Below are 15,579 nucleotides of genomic sequence, written 5' to 3'. Positions count from 1 at the left end.
GTTCGAGCACTGAACTAGCATTTGAGGACTTCCGGCAACCCAAATTTAAGTTTCACGTCTCCGTCGGAACGGGCCACAGGCGTCACTGGATGCGGATATGGAGGGGAATGTGGTCAGCACACCGCTCTCCCGGCCGTATGTCAGTTTACGAGACCTGAGCCGCTACTTCTCAATCAAGTAGCTCCTGAGTTTGCCTCACAAGAGCTGTGTGCACCCCGCTTGCCAACAGCGCTCGGCAGACCGGATGGTCACCTATCCAAGTGCTAGCCCATCCCGACAGCGCTTAACTTCGGCGATCTGACGGGAACCGGTGTTACCACTGCGGCAAGGCCGTTGGCAAGTTTCACGTGGTTCCCCTAAATCTCTTAAGATTATAGGGTGGTTTCTTTGAAAAGGACACGGTCAACTTCTTTTCCAATATTTTTTGAATACAATCTTGTCCTATGTCTTTCATGATCATCCCATCAGTGGGATATTAAACTGTTAATCTCCTTATTACTCGACATTTTATAAGGATTTACCACTTGGGGTTCGGTCGCTTGGTATCTGAACGTTTCATTGGATTGCTTACACTGAGGCGACGAAAGTTATGGGATAGTGTTATGCACATATACAGAGGACGGTAGTATCGCATACACGAGGTATAAAAGGACAGTGCACTGCCGGAGCTGTCATTTCTACTCAGGTGATTCATGTGAAAAGGTTTCCGACGTGATGATGGCCTCACAACGGGGATCAACAAACTTAGTACGCGGAAAGGGAGTTGAAGCTAGACGCATGGAACGTTCCATTTCGGAAATCGTTAGGGAATTCAGTATTCCGAGATGCACAGTATCAAGAGTGCGCCAAGAATACCAAATTTCAGGCATTATCTCTCACCGCGAACAACATTGTCGCCGACGACCTAGCGCAGCGGCGATTGCCTAGAGTTCAGTGGTAACAGACAAACAACACTCAGTAAAACAGCCACTGAAATCAATGTAGGACGTATCACGAACGTATCCGTTAGGACAGTGCGGCAGAATTTGACGTTAATTGGCTATGCCAGCTGAAGACCGACGCGAGTGCATTTCCTAACAGCACGACAGCGCCTGCAGCGCCCTTCCGGGGATCATACCATTCGGCTTGACCCTAGACGAATGAAAAACTGTGGGCTGGTGAGATGAGTGCCGATCTCAGTTGGTAAGAGCCGATGGTAGGGTTCGATTGTGGCGCAGACTCCACGAATTCTGCAGGGGACTTCCAACAACTTGTTTGAGTCCATGCCACGTCGAGTTGCTCCACTATACCGGGAAAAAGGAGGTCCGGCACTATATTAGGAGATATTCCATGACTTTTGTCACCGTAGTGTATATTAGGTGCAGTTATTCGTGGATCTCATATCTTTCAGTGGGTACAGCATTGACTCCATGTACCCAACAACCAGCTTCGTGAGAGAGCAGCTGATATCGTTTATTACACTGAAGTGTATTGTGAATAAATGAAGCCCGATCATACTGTCTTGATGCACGGCTGACGTCCATTTTTGGTCGGAAACCACTGACCGTCCGATGAATTGACAAGTTTTGAGCCGTTTCCGGAGCGAATAGCTCTTGCAGAGCGGGCTGGACGCGGACGGGAGCGACGGAGAGCAGCCGGCGAGAAATTTATTGTCGCGCTGGCCCAAATCGCTTGAAGTGGTAATGGGTGACCCACAGCAGGCGATTTGCATGAACAGCGCCAGCAATTGACTGCAGCCGGATACCTCGTCCCGCAGACAATTAGTCCTTGGCCACTCGCCTGCTGGCCGCGCCTCGCCCCTGTTTGTAGAGCCTGTGGCCTGCGCCTGCACAATTATATTCCTAGCTTCTGTCCTGCTTCACAAACCTTACTGTTCCGAATTTTTCCACTAGAGAACGTAGTATTCTACAACATTTATTTTTACTGTCCTGTATCTATTCTCAATTTCCCTTATTTATGCATAAACTGTAGCTTTTTGTACGCAAAGAACGAATTATTTTCGAAATCTGGCTTTGCATATCCAAGGTGGAATTATTAATGACATACCTACATTTGAATAAAATCGTTCTGCATTTCTGACCGCGCCATACGTAATAAAACTAATAACGTTATGCCTGCTAATGCAGAGTATGAAGAAGGCTGTCCTATACAGGGTGATTTATATAGAATGATTCTTATTATGCCCCAACAATGGAAAGAGGGTATCGTATGTCCCATATATAAGAAAGGAGATAAGATTGAGTGTGGCAATTACAACGGGATCACACTACTTAATTTGGGATATTAAATACTCTCTAATATACTATTCGACAGAATACTCCCAACCATACAGGAGGAGACGGGGCCGTACCAACGCGGATTCCTTCCTGGGAAGTCAACCATAGATCAAATATTCACATTCAGACAAATCCTGGAAAAAACAAACGAATTTGGAGTTGGCACGCATCGCCTCTTTATAGTTTTCAAAGCAGCTTATGATAGCATAAATAGAGAGCAGTTATATCACGCTCTAGATGAACTGGTAATCTCTAGAAAGTTGGTAAGGCTGGTAGTGTAAGAATAGGAGGAATGATGTCCAACACATTGAGTATTAAAAATGGAGTGCGACAAGGGGATGCATTGGCATGCCTTCTTTTTAATGTCGCCCTGGAGAAGGTGATGAGAAACGCAAACCTTCTGAACATTGGAACGATCTTCTATAAATCGGTGCAGATACTGGCCTACGCAGATGACATAGATATAATAGCAAGAACCCAAAATGCAATGGAAGAGACATTTACAGCTCTTGAACAGGCCAGTAGGAACATGGGGTTAATTATTAATGAGCAAAAAACAAAATATATGGCAGCTGGAAAAGCACATAGAGAAAATATGTCAAATGCAATAACAATGGGCAATTATACATTTGAGAGAGTTCAACATTTCAAGTATCTGGGCTCGACAGTTACACATCTAAATAATACCTCCTTTGAAATTAAGCAGAGATTAATACTGGCCAACAGAGCCTATTTTGCCCTAACAAGACTTCTATCCTTAAGGCTCCTGACTCGTACCACGAAATTAACTATGTATAAATCAATTATACGACCAGTGCTTACATATGCCTCTGAAACCTGGACATTAACAACTAAAGATATTGAAACACTGGATGCATTTGAAAGAAAGGTACTTAGACCAGTTATCGGCCCAATCTGTGAAAGAGGAAGATGGAGGAGGAGATACAACCATGAGTTGTATACAATATACAAAGAGCAACCCATCAGAAGGATACTGAAATCATCCAGACTGAGGTGGGCGGGACATGTGGCTCGCATGAATGATACAGAAGTACCGAAAAGAATATTACAAGGAAAGCCAGGAGGGCAGAGAGGACGTGGTCGACCAAGAGCCAGATGGGAAGATGGAGTAATCGAAGATCTTAGGAAGATGGGCTATAGAAACTGGAGAGTATTGGCAAAGGACCGAGAGAGATGGAAGGAAATTGTAGAAGAGGCCAAGGCTCATCATGAGCTGTAGAGCCAAGAAAGAAGAAGAAGATTCTTATTATCGTTTAAACACCTCAGAAGCGATGTAGATGACACAGAGACAAGTAATTTAATATAAAACAAATGGTGTTGCAGATGTCGGGAACTACCGCAGACTTCTGAAAATTTTTACTGCGAACCACCACGTCGTGTACTTTCATGCACAATTACTGCTTAGAATGCATTTACTTAGCACTTATCAACGTCCGTCTTTATAGAATACCAAACCGTAGTTTGTAGTTCGACCTAGACGATACACAGTCTCAGTACACTGTCTGTGGACAATGTCTGTAGGTCTAAGGACGAATCGCGCAACAGAATCACGAATAAGGATGAGGTTTATCCCCACCTGTTCGTGGGCATGTGTTGCATTCTGTGCACTATGTATCGCAAAATATTCAGTAGTAGGCTCACATTATTGAGGTGTTCCACCAGTGTTTGAGTATTTCTTGTGCACGCCATTCAGCGATTTCTGGTTCTCCGGTTCTAGAAGTATCTGCCAGTACTGAAACATTGTCGTTTCCTGCCTTGCATCCTTCTGCCACTAGCAGCAGCTCCATTTCTCTCTCTCTTCCATATCGATATTTCAAATTAATTTCTCTTGCCTTAGTCGTCGCCCAGAAAATCCACATCTGGCATCTGCTTTGACTAGTTCCTGTTCGTGTTTCAATTTTTTATCCATAACCGTTTAATGTTCACTATTACAGAATCAGCGACACTATTCTACATCGTACCTCCTGTACTTTCCTTGTAACCTGTTTCGAGCGAGCGAAGCGCTGCAGTGGGTAGAAACTTGTGTTCGTATTCGGAGGAAGCCGGCTTCAAAAACAAATAAATCATTCAAGGCGTAGGCCCCCCTATGTTGCAATTGTTGCGTTGATACGGTCACAGACATACCATTCACTATTCTTCTCTAACAGAAATCTCCTCGATTTCGAGCCGGTGGTAAACGCTAACGTTTATTCGTAATTGGCTGCAAGGTGTTACGCCTATTTTCAGCTAGCACCTATGTCTCCTACATGATCCATTGCTTTAGCAACAGATCTTCGGTTGGTGTGCTCTATGTGAAACAGGTCATTTTGTGGCTAAAAGTGACTAAAAATGCTGGCATACGTGATTTCTAGTATTCTGTCTCGTACGTGATCCATTGCGTTAGTAGCAGATCTTCGGTTGTTGTGTTCTATATGAAGAAGGTCATTTTGTGGCTAAAAGTGACCAAAAAATGCTGGCATACGTGAGTTCTAGTATTCGAATTTCTGAATGATGAAACGATTATAGACATCCATCATGGTTGCGAAATTCTTTATACAAGATGAAATTTGCTACATCATATAACACATTACGTCACTGTCCTGTTTCTGCCTTTGGCCGGTTTTAACTGAATGAACAACACCAACGAAGTTAAAAAGGTAAACCGCTTATTTAACTTCGTTAGACTTAGCGCACGCACACACACACACACACACACACACACACACACACACACACACACTCGCGTCCGTCTTAAATCCCCATATATAATATTGCACACTACATACTGCATTCAGGATGTAACACGTCATTTGACTAAATTGCTGTTACTAAACGGCTTCAGAGTCCTTTCCTAATGTATTTAGCAGCACAAAGCATCCTTTGCAGAAAGGCAATGTATGCCAACAGAGAGAGATACAGTCGTCTGTCTACAGTACTGCATCCATTATGTTCCTGTCATTATTCTTAATGAAACAACATTACACAGTGGAACTAAAACTGCTTACAATAACGTTATGAATACACTCAATTTTATTCATTACTGCTGTACACAAACGTAACGAGGTTTTGTTGAAAATTGTGCCAGTGCTAGAAATGATCTCTCATGTTAATTAGTTGTATCATACCTAAAAAAAATACTATTTCACCAGTATAACAAACTACAGCGGTCACTACTGCCTAATACCTGCAACACTGTTATACGTCTTGATGCTAAAAACATTCCCACGTATTAGTTCATAAAATGCTTATAATGGATGTACAGTCAGATCCCGGTAGCTGAGTGGTCAGCGCGACAGAATGTCAACTCTAAGGGCGCGGGTTCGATTCCCGGCTGGATCGGAGATTTTCTCCGCTCAGGGACTGGGTGTTGTGTTGTCCTAATCATCATCATTTCATCCCCATCGACGCGCAAGGGGCCGAAGTGGCGTCAAATCGAAAGACTTGCACCCGGCGAACGGTCTACCCGATGGGAGGCCCTAGTCACACGACATTTATTTATGGAAGTACAGTTTTTCAAAAGTCTTTTGTTACACAAACCTGGTGAAATTGTTAAAATTGCTTACAATAACGTCATTAATGCAGGCAGATACATTCGTTACTGCTGCATAAAATATCCTGGCTTTTTTAAAAAGATTCTTCTGTGTCAGTGATAAAAACGATCTCTCGTGTTCGATCTACTAATACTATACTTCAAAATTTCTATTAACGCTGCTAAAATAATATTATAATACAACAGAAACTACGATACAGAACTTAATTCAGGTGTGCAATGCTACCAGAAGTCATGACGGTAAAAGTAGTTCTTGGCGTTCATTGGTTCATATATACTTCAAATGTGATTAAAGTTGTCCAATGGAGACTTAGCTCGATTATGAAGTTGTTTGCTTGGTAAACTTTTTATAGGCTGCGTGGAGTGAAGTGGTTTGTGAACTTATTATGTCGGCCTATGTGACTTAAACTGCTGCAGACAAAATCTGTGATTTCTATTTAACATTGCCTGCTGAAGAATATGTGGGTAGATAAATGATAATAACTTTCACATTCTTCACATCCTATTTCATTTCTCACAGATTAAATAATCGTGTTAGAGACTTCGGAGTCTCCAGATTCACTGAATATTGTGAGCGTTCCATTTCCTGGAGACGTTTGGAAACGCAACGAAAATTGGCGGAAAGTAACGGGAAATGTATTAGGGTGGCTTTGTGGGCATGTGTTAAAATGTCACCGGTGTGGTGTGACAACAAGAACCGCCAGTCGAGCCGTTAATTGGACGAGCGGCACGCGCTCAACTCGATGCGCTAACAGCAGCCTGCAGCCCTGTAATCACGCTCACACAAAATTACCACCTTTCCAGCTGCGCTCATGTTCGGTGCGAGACAGCGCCTAAGTTGAGCGCTGAGATTCGCTGTGGTTTGCGGAACGACGACAGAAGACGTGAAAAGGGTGCTGGAATGCTTTCGCCCTCGAGGATCGTTTGGCGGTTATCCAGCTCCTATGGAGCGCTGCGGAACCGCTCCAGTGAGTATACAAATGGTAGAAGGGGAAACTCAAATTGTGCCTCTAGCGCAGAATGCTCCGGTCATCGCATAATTCTGAAGTACCTATGTTACTATGATCTACATTAAGCAATAGTTCAAATATTACACACGTTTCAATTGGCTCAGGTGAAGTTTACGTTAACAGATACTTTCTTCTTCGAAACTCGGTGAGGTCGGGATATTCTGAAAAGCATAGAGAACGGTCCGGAAATTTCATATGTAGGATGTAACGGGTATAAGTACTGGTATTTCTACTGGTGACTGTGGGTGGGGTACTAAACGACATTACATCAGTATTTGCGTTATTTGAAAAGATTATGGCCATTACAAGTCTTATGTTTTTAGATTGTTTAGTACCTGCAAGTCCATGTGGCAACAGCAAGCCATTAATGTATATATTTGATTGGTGTCTGTTATGTCGGATGATGTGCGAGTCGCGGGTTAATGGACGCTGCATTGCAGCGTGCGAAAATTGGAAACTTGAGTCGGTCAGTGACTGTGTCCGGATGGCCGAAGCGATTAAGGCAACCGCTCATGAGAAGCGGTAAATCCATCTTAGAGTCCCGATCCGGCACAAATTTTCAACTTTCGCCATTGCGGTACCGCAGTGCCCTGTGCGACTGAAAGTCACGAATTCCCATCCATCCATCCTTCCATCTCTTACCTTTCTTTACCCATTCCGTATTTGATACAGCCAAGCCATTAATGCTTATTTTGCTTTGGGCAGCATGTCAGGAGTTTAAGTGTGCATGCGTGGACGCAAAACGGTTAATCTATACCGACAGACGCAGTCCACTTAATGGCGCAGTACGGCCGTGCAGAAAACATAGGGTCGCACAGTATGTGACGTGTTTGTGAGAAGACTGTTCGATGCAGAGAAAAAACAACCAACACACTCATGTGTGTACATATCAAGGTGCCCCAAACAAAACTTTCTGCACTTATCCTACACCTTACACCCTGTGTATGTATACTGCTGCGCTGCTGACCGTTACTTGCTGGAAGGTACTCCGTACCACTGTTATCCGTTCAGTTCTCTGTCCCATCCGTGTAAGGGGCGAGGTAAGAATGTATGCGACCACACAAACTCTAATATTCGTCATTATGTCCTTACGTGCCTTTCGCGAAATACGCACTGAAGCCAGAAGAAGTCTTCAAAATATATCAGAAATATTGTTCCAAACAACATTTTGCCTAAGCACTGTTAGCTTGGAAACTTCCTGGCAGATTAAAAGTGTGTGCCGCACTGAGACTCGAACTCGGGACCTTTGCCTTTCGTGGGCAAGTGCTCTACCAGCTGAACTACCTAAGCACGACTCACGACCCGTCCTCACAGCTTCAATCAAAGGCCCCGAGTTCGAGTCTCCATCCGGCACACAGCTTTAATCTGCGAGGAAGTTTCACATCAGCGCGTACTCCATTGCAGAGTGAAAATCTCATTCTGGAAACTGTTAGCTCTCTTGCAACGAGTCCCACACTTCTGTGTTGAGTAAACCATTTGGTTACTACCCTAGCCTCTATCTCTGCCTTTTCTCCTCTCTGCTCACTTCATGAAGTGCCCAACAGTCTATCAGCAGTCGAGAATATGTTGCACGAGAGCCCTCCACGCAGTTCCTGTAACAAATATGCTGAACCTGCGCAGAACTTTTTCAAGCATTCTGCGTGTTCCACTTTTAGGCGCAATGTTTTATTTGAACGTAAAATATTTCATAGAAAGCGCTCCATGGTGGCTTCATTCATTTTAGTGAAATGTAGACATATAACCGTGTTCCGCCGGCCGGTGTGGCCTAGCGGTTCTAGGCGCTTCAGTCTAGAACCGCGTGACCGCTATGGTCGCAGGTTCGAATCCTGCCTCGGACATGGATGTGTGTGATGTCCTTATGTTAGTTAGGTTTAACTAGTTCTAAGTTCTAGGGGACCGATTACCTCAGATGTTAAGTCCCACAGTTCTCAGAGCCATTTGAACCATTTTAATCGTGTTCCGGAAACTGAAACTCGCTCGTTTTTATGTCGTTTCTGCGGAAACCGAACGTCATGGGCCTTCTTCATGTTGTACCTGGCGTTTAGTTCTGCCATAGAACGCTCTTTACTTTACCACGGCACAGCATTAAAATGAGCTGCGTAAGGAGAGAGGAAACTTGTGTAAACAATCTGGCCCTCCTTCATATAATGTCAATCACCTTTCTCAACCCCGCGACCGCTACGGTCGCAGGTTCGAATCCTGCCTCGGGCATGGATGTGTGTGACGTCCTTAGGTTACTTAGGTTTAAGTAGTTCTAAGTTCTCGGGGACTGATGACCTCAGATGTTAAGTCCCATAGTGCTCAGAGCCATTTGAACCGTTTTTTCACCTTTCTCACACCCCAGCTGGTCAATTTGTAAATGGAAACGAGAGAGTCTGGCTTGCTAGTATGGCTTAACATAGATTTTTCGATTCGTTTTAGTGTCCCTGATCCGCTTTTAACTTAAGTTATATTAAGAATTACGCAGTATATGTTGAGCCAATTTTCAGATTTACTTATTATTCTGTTTAAAGATGGGGAGATGTGTGTCTTGACCTCTTTTTGTGATGAGTTATTTGTAAAGTTGTACCCTTAGTGCCACTGGGAACGACATTTGCCGACATTGGTGCATTTTTAGCCAGTTTCATGCGGCTCCGTTTGCTTCACTAGTGCGTCCATCTCTTCATGTGTGTGTTCGTACAAAGCGTAACCGGAGCTCCGCGTGTATCAGACTATATTCATTCATCGGGGTAGTTACGGGATTTACCTCTGTTTTGCTTTCCGCTGTCTGGAGCAGGATTCAATTCAATATACTATTATATCAGCATTTTTACGTGATAAAACTAACGTAACTTTTGAAAAGTAATGACCCTAAAGATCTTGCGAATAGGTTGAATTTACTCGTAATGCAGAAAGAGGTGGCACAGTGAGCAAGATAGTCGACTATCACAGCAGCCCAGTCATTATGATTTAGGTTTTTGTCCATAGTCTCTGCTAAAAGGAAGAACTGCTCCTGAACTAGGTCGGATCTGTTTTCTCCGCCATTTTTATCCTACTGAACAAAATATCTTGTATTACAAGACCCACGAAAGAGCAAAAGCACTAGACCACGTATGGACGAAACTGATGTTGAGTACACGGACTATTAGAAGAGTACACGTGCAAATACCAGGTGTAGAAGATGAAACCGGAATTTGGTTGCAATTATTACACGTATTGCTATAATTACATAAATATTGTTTGATACTGATAAACAATATTTTATTCAAAATAATCTCCATTGTCATTTACACATTTCTCCCAGCTCTCCAGCAGGCTATGAATGCCACGCCAAAAAACAAAAAAAAAAAAAAACATCGCCTCTTAAAGCGAACGTGTCAGCGAGCCAGTTCCATGCATTTTCATGCGAATTGAAGCGTTGTTCGGCGAGCGCGTGTCCCAGTGATGCAGATAGATGATAATCGGACGGAGCCAAGTCTGCAGAATAAGCCGCATGCCGTAGTATTTCCTAACTGAACCCCTCGATCGTTTGCTTGATCCGTTTTGCTATGTGTGATGGCGCGTTTCATGGAGCAATATGACTTTGTGTTGCCTTTTTCCATATTCCGGCCGTTTTTTTTTACGTAATTCTCGATTTAAATCGACCATTTTCTATTGGTAGCGATCAGTGTTAACGGTTTCACCAGGTTTTAGCAGCTCATAATAGATAACACCCTTCTGATCCCACCAAACACAGAGCATTGTCTTCTTTCCAAAACGATTTGGTCTTGCAGTGGATGTCGACGGTCTGCCTGGATTCACCTATGATTTACTACGCTTGAGATTCTCAAAATATATCCATCTTTCATCACCTGTCGCTATTTGATGGAGAAACGACTTTCTTTTGTATATGGCGAGCAGCATTTCACAAGTGGTCTTTCGGTTTACTTGCTGTCTTTCATTCAGTTCATGCGGAATCCATTTTCCCATTTTCTGCACCTTTCTCATCGCTTTCAACCGAAGAGAAACGGTTTTCTGCGTCACATTCAATTTTTCCGCGAGTTCCCCTTGAGTCTGAGTGTCATCTTTATCCAATAAGGCACGAAATTCGTTGTCCTCGAACTTTTCGTTGGTTTCCCGCGCTCGTCGTTTCTCACGTCAAAACACCACTTTTGAATTTTTGGAACCACTCTAAACAATGTGTTTTCCCAAGAGCATGTTCGCCGAAAGCTTCTACAAGCATTCGATGCGATTCTGCAGCAGGTTACTTCAAATGATAACAGAACACCTGTGCTGTCCGCAAATCGTAATTCGTAGGTACAAAACTCTACATGTTTACAGGTTTGAAACAGATACCGATGTATGGAACCTAGGTTATCGCGTGTTGACATTCGTCATCAGCCGTTACAGGAAGCAGATGGCGCTGTAGACGCGGCCTCACGGGCCCTACAATGATGGCTAGCACCATCTATAGGAAAATACCAATTTCATACTTCTACACCTGGCACGTACTAACTAATCTATGGTTCTGCGGCCTTCACGAAAGTTATATGCCTATAAAGACACGAAATGTACTAATACCGTGATGCGTTTATCACAAAACAGAGGGTGGAGAAAAAAGAATCTCTTTATAAGGGCAGAGCGGGGTACGGCGCGTCAAATCTATCAAAATTTTTCAGGTAACCCTATCTCTGAAATTCAACTATGTGTAGCAGCAGCCATAGGAAAATAGCCAATCAGAGAGAAGATTACGGTGCTTTTAGCGCAGGTGAGTTAATAGTAGAGCTTTACTCAATAAACATCACAGAAAACTCGCGTATGATGTAACAGCCGTAGGTAGGAATTTAAAATTTCCCTGGTATTGACTGTTCAGCGGAAATCGTTATCTTCACCTAATTTATTGGTAACTGACAACTGTTGCATAACAGGTATTCGGTAGGGCAATTTAGTTTTTCGTACCTCGTCGTTTTATGGACGTAGCTCGAGGTCCGCGCGTTTCCGACCTGTTGTTATATCGGTTCAAATTGGTGTCCGAGCATCCTGATTAAACTTTCCCAAAATCACTCCAGGAAAATGGCGGTATGGTTTCTTTGGCAGGGCACGGCCGATTTCCTTCCCCATCCTAGAATCATTCCGAGCTCTAATGACCACGATGTCGACGTGCCGTTAAATCTTAACCTTCCTTCCTTCCTATGGTTATGTGGCAAGTTTTGTTCGATTCGACGCCCCCTGTTTTGAGATTGATTTTCTGTACCATGTAGGTGTTGTGCCGATATTGATAAAACAAAGGTAGAAAGTACGAGGTGTCCTCCCGTGAGGAAACAGATGTGGACGGATCAGCTGCAGGGAAAGGTGTGTTTCTTCCGCTGGTGAGCATTCTCCCGTAGCAGCAGTGAGCGTGAATCGCATCGTTACATTTGCCGCTCGGGTGAGCCAAAAGCTCGGCGCTGAAGCCGCCCCTGCTGCATTACCAGGCCAGCTAACAGGCGGCCCAGCCACTCTATCTATACTTACGAGGGCAGTTCAATAAGTAATGCAACACATTTTTTTCTGAAACATGGGTTGTTTTATTCAGCATTGAAATACACCAGGTTATTCCCCAATCTTTTAGCTACACAACACTATTTTTCAACGTAATCTCCATTCAATGCTACGGCCTTACGCCACCTTGAAATGAGGGCCTGTATGTCTGCACGGTACCATTCCACTGGTCGATGTCGGAGCCAACGTCGTACTGCATCAATAACTTCTTCATCATCCGCGTAGTGCCTCCCACGGATTGCGTCCTTCATTGGGCCAAACATATGGAAATCCGACGGTGTGAGATCGGGGCTGTAGGGTGCATGAGGAAGAACAGTCCACTGAAGTTTTGTGAGCTCCTCTCGGGTGCGAAGACTTGTGTGAGGTCTTGCGTTGTCATGAAGAAGTAGAAGTTCGTTCAGATTTTTGTGCCTACGATCACGCTGAAGTCGTTTCTTCAATTTCTGAAGAGTAGCACAATACACTTCAGAGTTGATCGTTTGACCATGGGGAAGGACATCGAACAGAATAACCCCTTCAGCGTCCCAGAAGACTGTAACCATGACTTTACCGGCTAAGGGTATGGCTTTAAACTTTTTCTTGGTAGGGGAGTGGGTGGGCGCCACTCCATTGATTGCCGTTTTGTTTCAGGTTCGAAGTGATGAACCCATGTTTCATCGCCTGTGACAATCTTTGACAAGAAATTGTCACCCTCAGCGACATGACGAGCAAGCAATTCCGCACAGATGGTTCTCCTTTGCTCTTTATGGTGTTCGGTTAGACAACGAGGGACCCAGCGGGAACAAACCTTTGAATATCCTAACTGGTGAACAATTGTGACAGCACTACCAACAGAGATGTCAAGTTGAGCACTGAGTTGTTTGTGGTGATCCGTCGATCATCTCGAACGAGTGTGTTCGCACGCTCCGCCATTGCAGGAGTCACAGCTGTGCACGGCCGGCCCGCACGCGGGAGATCCGACAGTCTTGCTTGACCTTGCGGCGATGATGACACACGCTTTGCCCAGCGACTCACCGTGCTTTTGTCCACTGCCAGATCACCGTAGACATTCTGCAAGCGCCTATGAATATCTGAGATGCCCTGGTTTTCCGCCAAAAGAAACTCGATCACTGCCTGTTGTTTGCAACGCACATCCGTTACAGACGCTATTTTAACAGCTCCGTACAGCGCTGCCACCTGTCGGAAGTCAATGAAACTATACGAGACGAAGCGGGAATGTTTGAAAATATTCCACAAGAAATTTCCGGTTTTTTCAACCAAAATTGGCCGAGAAAAAAAATGTGTTGCATTACCTATTGAACTGCCCTCGTACTGGCGGCTCCTTGCAGAACCTGCTCTGCTGTATGAAACTCTTCCTAGCCTTTGTACTTGTTGACTTGAGTTCCGTAAATTACTGCGGTCCTTTAATTACCGTCCTGTTTCCAAGACGTGGCATTAATGGAAATTATCAGGAACAAAACTGCATCTTTGCCGAAGCCCGAGAAACTCTACACAAATGGCTAGTTGCAGAACTACACCTCACCATCGAAGTTCCAAAGAATCTTTCCTGCCTGTAAAGTACCTTTCAAGATTTCGGAGGACAACGAGAAATATATAATAATTTTGAGCTATCTTTGTAATAGCAGTTCTTATCTTCTTTCCCTCACTCGCCACGATGAGTAACGATAGTAAAATTTTGCGCTCAACGAACGTAGGAGAAAGTGAGATTGTACGACTGCCTTCTGCTTCATCAATTTGTATTCTACTTCTTAGCGTCGCGTATTTTCAGTCAACAATTGCAATGATCGTGGTTCATGGTGTGGGTTCCTGTAGTCATGTCCTAGTTCATGAACCACGGGCAACGTATGAGTGGCCAAGTAAGTGATCCCGACAGTCGGGATACCAGTTACTTTGGAATAAGGCTGAGCATCTCTGACATATTCTGAGTTGTGGTCACCTTTGTGCTCATACGGCAAAGACTACCAAATCCACCGGTTAGTCCCTCAACCGTTAGGGGTAAAACTCAATGGGACTCGGGGCAAGTAAGGCTAGCAACCTGCTTCCCCGGTACTTTAAATATGATGCTGGCAACCATCAGAGCAAAATGCCTCGGACCTTTGGAGGTGATGGAGTCCCACCTCTAACTGACAAACCAGGGACTCCTAAGATACGACTCGGCAAACAAATGGTAATGAGATGGGGAGCTATTAATATCAATGGGGGCTACTCTGGGAAGAAGGTAGAGCTGGCGGAGGCTGCAAGTAAGATGGGACTGGATGTTTTAGCTGTTATTGACATTCGGGTAAGGTGTGAGAAAGAAGAGGAAGTGGGAGAATACAAGGTCTACCTGTCAGGAGTCAAAGCAGGAATAGCACAATGGGGTGTAGGGCTTTACATCGGGAAAAAATGGAACCCAGCGTAGTTGCAATAAGGTATGTAAACGAACGACTGATGTGGATAGATTTGACAGTGTCTAGCAAGAAAATTAGGATTGTGTCAGTACATTCGCATTGTGAAGGGACAGATCAAGATAAGATGGATAGTTTTTATGATGCACTCAGTGATGTAGTTGTTAGAGTAAAGGACAAGGACAGTGCTCTGCTCATGGGTGATTTTAATGCCAGGATTGGAAATCGAACAGAAGGGTATGAAAAGGTTATGGGTAAATTTAGAGAGGATATGGAGGCCAACAGGAACGGGAATCAGCTCTTGGATTTCTATGCCAGTATGGGCTTAGTAATCACAAACTCCTTTTTTAAACATAAGAACATTCACCGGTATACTTGGGAAGGCAGGGGAACCAGATCTGTCATTGACTATATAATAACAGATCAGGAATTCAGGAAGGCTGTGAGGGACACACGTGTATTCAGGGGATTTTTTGATGACACTGATCATTATTTAATCTGCAGCAAAATTGGTATTGTGAGACCGAAAGTGCAGGAGGTCAGGTCCATATGTAGGAGGATAAGAGTGGAGAAACTTCAGGATAAGGAAATCAGGCACAAGTACATAACAATGATCTCAGAAAGGTACCAGTTAGTTGAATGTAGTCAGTTACAATCATTGGAAAAGGAATGGACAAGTTACAGGGACACAGTACTAGAAGTGGCTAAAGAATGTCTAGGAACAGTAGTGTGTAAAGGTAGGATGAAGCAAACAGCTTGGTGGAACAACACAGTCAAGGCAGCCTGCAAAAGGAAAAAGAAGGCGTATCAAAAATGGCTACATACTAGAACTCAGGTAGACAGAGAAAGTTATGTTG

At 44.0% G+C, this 15,579-nt stretch overlaps 1 pseudogene; it reads right to left on the bottom strand.

Annotated features, from left to right (window-relative positions):
* Window positions 1-220: 220 nt before the first annotated feature.
* Window positions 221-338, bottom strand: LOC124723377 (annotated as a pseudogene).
* Window positions 339-15,579: the final 15,241 nt, after the last annotated feature.

This window comes from Schistocerca piceifrons, chromosome X (assembly GCF_021461385.2).
Source record: "Schistocerca piceifrons isolate TAMUIC-IGC-003096 chromosome X, iqSchPice1.1, whole genome shotgun sequence".
Taxonomy (NCBI): domain Eukaryota; kingdom Metazoa; phylum Arthropoda; class Insecta; order Orthoptera; family Acrididae; genus Schistocerca; species Schistocerca piceifrons.
Note: the sequence above shows the minus strand (reverse complement) of the source record. Positions and strands in the feature narration are given on the sequence as shown.